General features: G+C 34.2%; 1 pseudogene; it reads right to left on the minus strand.

The window, feature by feature from the left end:
* The window catches only part of LOC106465385, a 163,917-nt pseudogene that overhangs the window by 37,615 nt on the left and 115,320 nt on the right, over positions 1-10,982 (minus strand).

A 10,982-nucleotide genomic window follows, 5' to 3' on the forward strand; every position in this document is an offset into this window, starting at 1 on the left:
ATGAGTGGAATTCCAGGGGATGTAGAGGCCATCGAAACGTTGTACATTTGCTGTTATGTTAAACTTATATTAAAGTTTTCTTCATTGCCCATTCAAGCCATTGCCAAGCATTATAAATGAGACACATGTCATAGAGATGAGTGAAATAAGAACATGACTGTCCAAGAACTTACACACAAGCAGTTGGGCACGTTCAAACCATACCTTGTATGCTTACCTCAACTCTACTGAACAGATACTGTCTGTAGGAGTAGGGCACATCAATTATGTATTATGGTTTCATGTAGTGTTTGTTCACTTCAACTATACAGAACAGACTCTAATTGCAAGAAGAAGGCACATTAGTTTTGGATCATGTTTTCTGTACATTGTGTACCTCGACTCAATTGAATAGGATCTGGTAGCAGGAGGAGGGCACAAGTGGTATGAGTTATTGTTTAAAGGAATGACCCTCATTACACTTACAGAGTCGCCATTGCCTTACTTCTCACCATATTGTGCTAAGCCCAACCAGTAAAAATTCACCATGGTCCACCACCCAAGCAGCTAGGAACACGTAAGTGGCAAGGGTCTCTTGTGCTCTACTTGATGAAAAGAAGGAGAGAATTCATGTTTAGGAGAATCTGGAGAAGTGTCCAGATTTCCATATGATCTAAAAACTGAAAAACTCATTCACTGGAGATAGTGCAAATTAGCAACCACAAAACTCTATTTTTAAGAGCCAGCAAGTGTGAACCAAAGAAGTGGACAGAACACTTCCAAGGTGCTAGTTTTCCATGATAGTCTTCCATGAATAGGTACAGTCTGGATTTGGCAAACATGACATGCAAGAGAATGAGAATGATGACAAACTGAATACTAAAAAAAAAAAAAGTGAAATAGCCTGAAATAGAGTGTCACATGTCAAGGCGAGGGGTGTACCCAAACAAGAGCAAACATCATGAAAGACCTGGGGGATAAGAAGCCACACTATTGATAGTATGCAGACTAGCTGAGAGAGTTGGTCCACCATTAAGTTTCCAGCAAATGGCAGGCAATAAAACAAATCCAATGTGAATGGCCCAGAAGTATATGTCCAATGCCCAAAAGCAAAGGCTCCTAGAAAGGGTGCCTCTCAGATGAGTGGTGCAAGAAACACCCTGGAATTGACAGAGTGGAACATGATCAAGTGATCTACCAGTAGAAGAAAGAATGGGAACATGCCCAGCAAGCAGCAAGAAGGTCAAGCACATTGACATGGAATGAACACTTGGCCCATTTCCAAACATCAAAAATCCTCAAACAGAGAGGGAAGCATTGGTGAAGAGAGAAATCCAGTTTGAGAGGGTGTCAGGGAATGCCAGAAGTAGTATGGACACAGTCCAGTCACCAGGGAGAAATGAACATTATTAAAGATACCCAAAGAAAGGGGGCCCAATGAATACTATGTACAAAATAACGAGGAAGGAGTACAGTAAATAGAAACAGAACCAACCCATCGAGTTCTAGCAGCAGGAGAACAAAGTAAGGAGAGAAAAAGCAGAAGAAGTGGAACAGGCTAACTGGCAAAGAGAGGGTATGAATGTCTACAGAAAACCCAGCTGAATCACAATGGAGTGCCACAGATAAAGGGCAGAGTTAGTAGAGAGAATGCGGGAGGGTAGTGATAAAAAGACCACAATGTGAAAATGGGGAATCAGAAAATGAAATAGAAGATAAGGAGCTTGATCCCCAAGCTGGCCAAATAGATACCAAGGACAAGGAGTCAATAAAGGGAAAGGAAGAAAGTCTACAATTCAGGACAAAAAGAGTCATGAACACAAGGGGGACAAAGTATTTGTGTGTGAGGGAGGAGCTATTAGAGAAAGGAAACACTACGAATATTAATAACCAGCAAGAAGGAAGGACAAGGTAAACCCCAAGAATTGTGGATCATGGAGTAAAGAATGAGAAAGAATAGATGACACAGGCAAAATATAAGGAAAACAACATACCTGAGAATGAAAGCCAGAAAGAGATAGGAAGGTTAAGGTGGTTTCTCGAATGGTAAGGCATTGCTCCAAAGCAAATCAGATTAAACTCATAGTTTAATAGATCAGTTTTGACTGAGGAGAAATAATTTTAGACAATGGAATGGGAGTAGGAAGCCCAGTAAGCATGTGGTAATCCACAACATATTGAATAATAGCTGCAATGTCCCCGACAGTCAACGAACCTCATAGTAGAAATAAAGCCTGTGTGTGAACAATATCACTCACACAAGACTAAGAATAAGTCACTGTTACTAGAGAATTCATAATAAAAATTAAAGCTTGAAACAAAAGTGGGGATTGGCCACTGCTGAAATAAGGCCTGCATGTGAACAATGTCACTCACATAGAACTAAGTATAATTCACAATCATTCAAGTATTCATGATAAAAAAAACAAGCCAAAGAAAACAAAAACCAAAGTTTTATTAAGAATGCAAATCTCAACAAATTGAGCCCGAATGAGAAATTTAAACACATCTGGTCAATATTATGCTGGGGAGAAGAATGAAGTTACCAATAGTACAAGAGTACAGGGGGGTGTTAGTGTGCATAGGGGTTGTGTCACCCTTCTATTGGTGGAGGGCTTTTGTCGCATAATGATGTCATCATGCACCAGCACAGTTCACGAAGAAACACATGAAATTAGGTGAGAGTTGCCTCAAGGCTAGTCTCTTAGGCAGATGCATGAGGAAGATAACTAATCTGTGTATGGAATGGAGTTATCGTCCTGAACAATATTCTTATTAAAAAAATAATAATTGAACTACTTTCACAATTTTAGTTTTCTATATGCCTAATGAGGGTAAATCTAGAGCTTTAAAATTTCTTGAAGGTTGAAAAAATGTCCAAGGCTTTTCACAAAAGGCAACTAGTTTTTTATACATACACCCTCCCCACACACACACATATATATATAAACTACACACATTAATATTTGGCCTGCTACCACAATAAGGTTCAACATTAACTTCCTCGCAAGTTTTTCTTATCGAGTGAAAGAAAAGTTGAAAACACTTTATAAAGCAGTTTCTTTTATAAATATTTGTGTAAAGATACACAACAAATATCTGCACATAGCCATCCCTAATTTGGAATTGAACTTTTGTGCTACTCCTTTTTTAACCAAATAGCAGGAATTCACCATCACTCTTATAGTGCAGCCAAAACTCCAAAGTGCAGGACAAGTTTTTGTTGCAAGAGGACTCAAACCAAGACTCCTTGATGGGATCCACATTCCATGCAAGCTAAAAGTTAGGCCATGCCCAGCCCTTCTGAAGCATTTTATGGGGCAAACCAACTTATAACATACAAAATTATAAAGAAAACTGAGAAAGAAAAATAGTTTCAGTAACCTATTAGTGTCACAGATAAAAACAGAGTATGTGTAAAAGAAAATTAAGAAAACATATGTTCATAATACTTTACTACTACATTGCACCATAGATCCGATACATCTTAATATTGTTCCTACCCTTCCAACTTTACATTTGCTGAAAAGCTTGACATTCACGAAATGTGGAAACATTTTGTTTTTACAGGAAAATGATAAAAATTCTTATATTTCTGACCACCAGAATACACAAACTGTAATGAAATAAAAACCTAAAGAAATAACAAACTTACTGGTTACCTTATAAAATTTTAAATGTAAATGTATACATTAACTAAATAGTTGAATAACTGATTCTAAACATAGCTAATCAAAATAAAAAATAACATGTAAATGTCATTGCAAAAAACTGTCAAAGGTGATTATATGAAATAAAATATACACTTACATATTTTAATTCATTTTAGTTTTGATCTGTCTGAAGTTTCAGTAAATCAGAAACCACAGCAACCAGAAAGAGTGCAAAAATTAAAATAAACAACAAACACAAGTCTGTCAGTTCAGCTCAAAGTAAAAGGCAAGGTGTATATTCTTGCATTAGTACAGTATGTTTTAAAATGTAGAAACTAACAAGGGTGAAGGCTGTTACTGATACATGAAAATATTTTAGAAGTAAACTATTTTCTAATGTAAACTAAATAGTAACTAATTATAATGATGATATGTTGCTGAATCATAAACTGTGCTTCAGTACTTGATTCAATACTGCTTTTAGATATATAACTGTCATTTTCTAAGGTTTCTGCTTAAAAAAAACAGTGTTAAACAGATTAGTCAAGAGAAAGAGTCATTCTAAAAGTACTTAAATAGACTTGTCAAACATTTATACTTTAGTGTTACAGAGCATTAGCAACAGAAATCAAGCTTAACTGTCTGTTATTTTATAAGTTAATTATTTTTTGAAATAAATATTAGTGTGTTTGCTATAAACATAAACCAGTTATATTTTGCCACTTTCAAAGACAACTGATCAAAAATGCCCAATGGAGAAATGTTGGAGTGAGGATTTTAATGAAATACTCAAAAAACGTTAATACCTCTTGGACAGAAGAAAACATTTTCAGTATGTTCCCTGGGAAATCCTTCCACCTAAGGAGTGAAAAATACATTAAACTTTCTGAATTATGAAAATACTACATAGTTAAAACAAATTTCACATCATAAAACAATGAACATGTACCTCAATGTTAAAAAATTATTTTTGCTAAATGCATCTCAATTTTGTTAAAATGTAAAGAAGTTATACTTATACACCCAGCTATTGTTTATGGTAACTATATATATATATAATAATAATAATAATAAAAGGGCATGTCTGTGGGTCTATGTGTGACCACCATAACTCTAAGTGGAAAGAACCTAGAAACCTAAAATTTTGCACACATACTAAGTGGACCATGAGGATGTGCACCTGGGTATTATTACTAATCCATGTGCATGTGCATTTTTTATCAGGCAAGATAGGGAAAAAACCACATAAAACAGAATATGTGACAACCATATATCCAAAAGGAAAGAGCCTAGAAACCTGAAATTTTGCACAACTACTAAGTGGACCCTGAAGATGTGCACCTGAGTATTATTACTTATCCACATGCATGTGCACATGTGTGTGTGAATCTTTTTAATGAGGCAAGCTAGCAAAAAACCACATAGAAAAGAAAATGTGACTGCCATAGCTCCAAGAGCAAAGAACCTAGAAACCTGAAATTTTGTACCCATACTAAGCGGACTCTGAGGACATGCACCTGGGTATTATTACTTATCTACATGCTTGCGCACATGCACATCTTTTTATGCGAAAAACTACATTGAAAAGAAATGTGTCCACCATGAAATGTTAATGCTCTAACTATTATGGGATGTTATAGTGTTTTTCTTTAACTATTACGGGATGTTACAGAGTAGTTTTAACTATTATGGGATGTTATAGATTGGTTTTAACTATCATAGGACTTTATAGTGTTTAAATATTATGGGATGTTTGTTACAAGGAAAAAAAAAGTCTTTTAACCTGTAACACAAATTGGAATATCTTCAATCTGATACACACGTGTGTTTTAACCTGTAACAGTCACTGGAGAGTTTACAATTATCACATTGCTCAGTTAGCCTGATAACAGTCCGAGGAACAGGATCGAAGGCTTTGAAAAAAATATAAAAAAGGTTTATTGTGTGGTAAGTTTTCATTTGTAGGTGTTTAAATATTGGATATATAATTTAGTTTGTAACTTTCTTTTCTGCATATTATTATTTATCTATGTGCATGCATGTCTTTTATGAGGCAAGCTAGCAAAAAACCACACAGAAAAGAATATGTGGCCACCATAGCTCCAAGAGCAAAGATCCTAGTAACCTGAAATATTACACTCAAACTAAATGGACCCTGTGGGTATGCACCTGGGTATTACTACTTATCTATGAGCATGCGTGTGTGTGCATCTTTTTATGCAAAAAAACCACATAGAAAAGAAATGTGTCTGCCATGGAATGTTAGTGTTTTAACTATTATGGGATGTTATAGTGATTTTTTAAAACTATTATGGTATATTGTTATAGGGTGATTTTTTAACTATTATGGGATGTTAGAGTGTTTTTCTTTAAATATTATAGGAAGTTATAGTGTTTTTTTAAACTATTATAGGATGTTATAGAGTAGTTTGATCTATTATGGGATGTTAGATTGTTTCTCTTTAACTATTATAGGATGTTATAGTGTTTTTTAAACTATTATAGGAAGTTATAGATTTTTAAAACTATTATAGGATGTTATAGAGTGTTTAACTATTATCGGATGTTATAGAATATTTTAACTATTATAGGATGTTATAGTGTTTACTAACTTATGGACTGTTATAGAATGGTTTTTGAACTATTATGGGATGCTATAGTTGTTTTTAACTATTATGGGATGTAATTGTGGTTTTTAACTATTACTAACATATAGCCCTTCAAAAATGACACGGCAAGTACTACCAACCCCACCCCATAGTATACAATAGCCCCACATAGTCATAGCTAACTAAAAAAATAAATTTTGGGAAATGAAGCTTGACCAACAAAGAGGCAACAAATGGGATGTTATACTGTCATGAATGCTTTCATACTCCTTTTTTTCCTAATGATCAACAATACACATCATCGCTTAGCAACAAAACTATTATGGAATGTTATTGGTTTCAACTATTATGAGTTGTTATACAGTAGTTTTTACCTGTTACAGAATGTTATAGAGTGTTTTAACTATTATGGGACTAGTATATACTCAAATATGACAGGGCAAGTACTGCCCCCATAGTATACCCCAACCTCACATTTGATAGCTAACTGAAATAAATAAATTTTGCAAATTCAAGCTTAACAAACAAACAGGCAGATAAGTGCAGTCTAGGCAGTCGGTAAATTCTTTTTAATGATGCAAGCTAGTGAAAAACCATATAGGAGAGAAGTGGTTCCTTATATAACAACTTCTAATATATAGAAAAGCCAGTGCATTTTGGTAACAATGCATTAAAACAATGGCTTTTATGTCATGTTGCTTGGGAACAAAAGTATATAGGTAATACTTTTGTTCTAAAATGGGTTCAGAATACTGACATAGACATCTAGAGTATATCAATCTAATAACCCAAGTGAAGCCAGGTACTTTCGCTAGTATATATATATATATATATAATTAGTCTTACATACAGCTAAGTATTAAAATGTATTTATAAAAATATCTTATAACTTATCTAAGTAATAAAAACAGCCAACAAGTTATTATAAACCTACATGCTACACTGCCATATATTCAATACCAAGATGAATAAAAATCTGTCAAATATTTAAAAATACATACTATACATTACCTTATATTCAATGTCAAGATGAATAACTATACTAGATACTACACTTCAATGTATGTTTCATATCTTAATGAAATGTAAAGTAATCTAAAAATAAAAAATACATTTCATAAAATGTTAAAAATGTACATATGTTAACATACAGATAAAAGTTTTTCATACTGGGTACCTTAAATACAAAAATATATCTTACTTCCACCAAAAGTTGCCTTGTAGCAGCATCCCTAGCAAATACTTCTGTCTTGGTTTCATTTCCACAAACATTACTATCCCACATTGAATAACTATACACAGTAATGTTTACTTTTCCAAGTTTTATAGGTCGTATTCTGAATGTATGAGTTACAGATTTTCCTCCACATACACAAATCTTCTTTGTTGGTGAGTTACTTTCCAGCTTAAAGTCAGAAGTTACCTCTAGACTGAGTTTGATCTATAAAGAAACATCCAAAGTATATTCACTTTAAGATCTTGAAATTGGTCAGAGCAATTTAGTATGAACCATGTGGCACACTACAATGCATTCTATGTAGCAAAGCTGTGTGTAACAAATTTATTGAAGAATGAAATGAATCTATTAAAAAGTTGATCAAGAACTATGAAAGTGTTGATCACACAACTTTACATTCCACTAATGAGCTTGGTGATCTATTTAATGTCCACAATATAGTACAATGGGCCACTTTTGTGTATGATTATGTGTATGTTAGTATTGACAAAAAAAGCATAAGCAACTCATACTTATGTTATTTTTTTATAAATTTGACAAACATGATAACAAAGTAATTCTAAACCAAGTGTAGTTTTACTTTTTTTAGCAAGCAGTTTTAAACTATGTATGCAATAATATGGATTGTCTTGGTCCCATTCTGATATGAATTCTTTTATTTGCTGTTTGTATAACGAATAACTTTTTTCTTATCCATGTTTTTTTTTACAGCCAAGCTTTTTTAGTTTAGATTCAATTTTATTACAATGAAAGCCCGTAGTTTGTGTGGGCTTGGACATTTTAGGTAATTTAATATTTTTTGAAGAGTTAACAAAGTGTCCTGTAACATATGACTGTTTTAGTGTTGATCAAACTCAGTCTAGAGGTAACTGCTGACTTTAACTGTAACATGCTCTCAGTGTTTGTATATTAATCAAATTCAGTCTAGAGGTAACTACTGACTCTAAATAGTAATATATTGTGGATGTTTCTTTGTAGATCAAAACTCAATCTAGAGGTAACATACTGTCAAAGTTTCTGTTTTTATCAAACTCAGTCTAGAGATAACTACTGACCTTAAACTGTAACATACTGTGAATGCTTGTATGTTGATCAAACTCCATCTAGAGGTTTGTTTGTTTGAAGTTAAGCACAAAGCTACACATTGGGTTATCTGTGCTCTTCCCACCACGGGTATCGAAACCCAGTTTCTAGTGTTGTAAGTCTGCAGACATACTGCTCTGCCACTGAGGGACCAGTCTAGATGTAACTGTAACATACTGTGAATGTCTGTATGTTGATTAAATTCAGTCTACAGGTAACTACTGCACTTTTCAAGAACTTTCTAAGCACTCTCAGAATGTTTTACAAGCAATTTTTGGATGCTAAAACCTCCATCCAAAATCAATCAGATTCCACAGAAAATTTATAAAATTCCTATATATTTATTCAACATATGAATGTAGACTAAAAAGAAGAGAAAGACTTTAGTTATTGTGCTCAACTCCATAGCATGCATTAAAGTTAGATATATATATCAATATATTCTGCTATTATAATATTTTCATGTACTTTTGCCAAAAAGGCCCCTTTTCAAGCACTTTCAAGCCCATGAAATTCCATTCTCAATTTCAAGGACTTTCAAGGATGCGTATACAACCCAATTCTATCAGCATATCTTGACAACCTATCACTATTGGTAACACCTTTTTTTTTTGGTAAAAAGTTAACAATTCTGTTGCATGATTACCTGTTTGCTGCTGAATAACTAATTCCATTTTGTTGCACACCACTATCTGTCAGGAACAGTTTTGGGCTTCTTCTTGTAGGAAGTTAACGATGGGAGCATAGGCTGAAATTTCTACCGGATATAAACATATTCCATCACAGCAGAATCCAGTGCTTTTATACAGTAGAGACCTATGTTTATCAAGTGAAGACTGGACAGACTAGTAACTCTAGACATTGCCACATAGCTTTGTCCACAGGTAAAGATTGTGTTGTCAATGTCTGTAACAACATTGTACTTGTGACTTGTGTATGGTGTTAGCTCTATCCAATGCTTGGAATTTATTATTTACTTTCTCCAATTCATGTTAATGACCATTACTAAACTATATATTTATGCTATAAACAGCAATGGCTTGACTTACACTGTAGTTAACAGAACACAGTATCTATTGCTCCATTTATGAGTCCAAAAGTCATGTTGATGTTTGTCCTAAATATGACCTTGCAGCCAACCTTTAGTATACCTTTTTCCAAGCCAGCTGTAAGAGTACTGTCATCACTGTAGTTAGAAAGCTTTTTAGATGTTAGAAAGAAGATACCCAGGACAATCCATCATATGTATAGCCAGCAAATGAATTTCGTTTCCATTAAGATTTTTAAGCATTTCTTTGTTTAGCTAATCACACAATTGTCTGGCGGGTAACAGGCACACTGTTTCAGTAATAACATGACCAAGACGAAACTTAGACTTCTTGTTAGTGGGTCTGGTGGTGTTGGAAAGAGCTTTTTAATAAAAACTATTAAAACTTAGGTTCAATCAGCAAATGGTAAAGATGTTGCCATTGCAGCGCTCACAGTTATTGCTGCATTTAATATTAATGGATTAACTATTTACTTACTGTTGATGTTGGCAGTGGAACGGGGAAAGATATCACAATATTGGCCAATGTCTGATGATACCTTGAAAATTTTGTATGAAAAGTTGCATAATGTTACATTACTCATCATTAACAAGATAGCCCTTGTTAGTAATGTCACTTTAATGTATATACATCTTTGCCTTACATAGATTTTTCAAACTCATGAAGTTGAAGATGGATGGTTTGGTCACAAAAACCTATTGTTTTTAGAGGATCTTTTATAGCTACCACCAGTGTTTAAAGGTCCAATGTATACTCCTTTCTCATCAGAGGCTGCTTAATAGCACATCGGATGTGTGGGCACTATGAGCTCGTGGAGAAATTTATTTCCCTATGATGAGTTGCTAATAAATATGCAACAGAAAGAAGAGAAAGGATTTGTTTCTATGCTATCCAGAAATTTCGGCACTGCAACCTGGATCAGCACTTGCTTGGGCCTCTATGGTAGTCTTGACCTTGTTGAACGCTCTCAGTTGGTCCTCATTCAATTTTCCAAACGTCTCATTCATATCTACTTGTTCATCATGGTGAATGACGTATTCAAATTCTACCCTAGCATCATGTGCCTCAGTAGTATCATAGTACAATGATCACCAGCAGAAGGGACACTGCTTTGCTGTTCTTTAGCTTCCATCTCTGTTCGACATTTTTAAATTTTTTCCCATACGTTATTGTCTGCTTCTTGCAAACAAGACAATTGGTCATGGTATTTCAAACCATCCAACAGGTATTCTTTAGAAGCATCAAATGCCTCGGTGTAATTGAAACAGTCTACCATTAGGCTATCACACTCTCTCCTGGGCTTAAATAACAACATACAATAGAAGTATTTCTTTGGTTCTTGTTGTGGGTTATATATATCTAATGGTCGATT

Source organism: Limulus polyphemus, unplaced genomic scaffold (assembly GCF_000517525.1).
Source record: "Limulus polyphemus unplaced genomic scaffold, Limulus_polyphemus-2.1.2 Scaffold1927, whole genome shotgun sequence".
Lineage (NCBI taxonomy): Eukaryota > Metazoa > Arthropoda > Merostomata > Xiphosura > Limulidae > Limulus > Limulus polyphemus.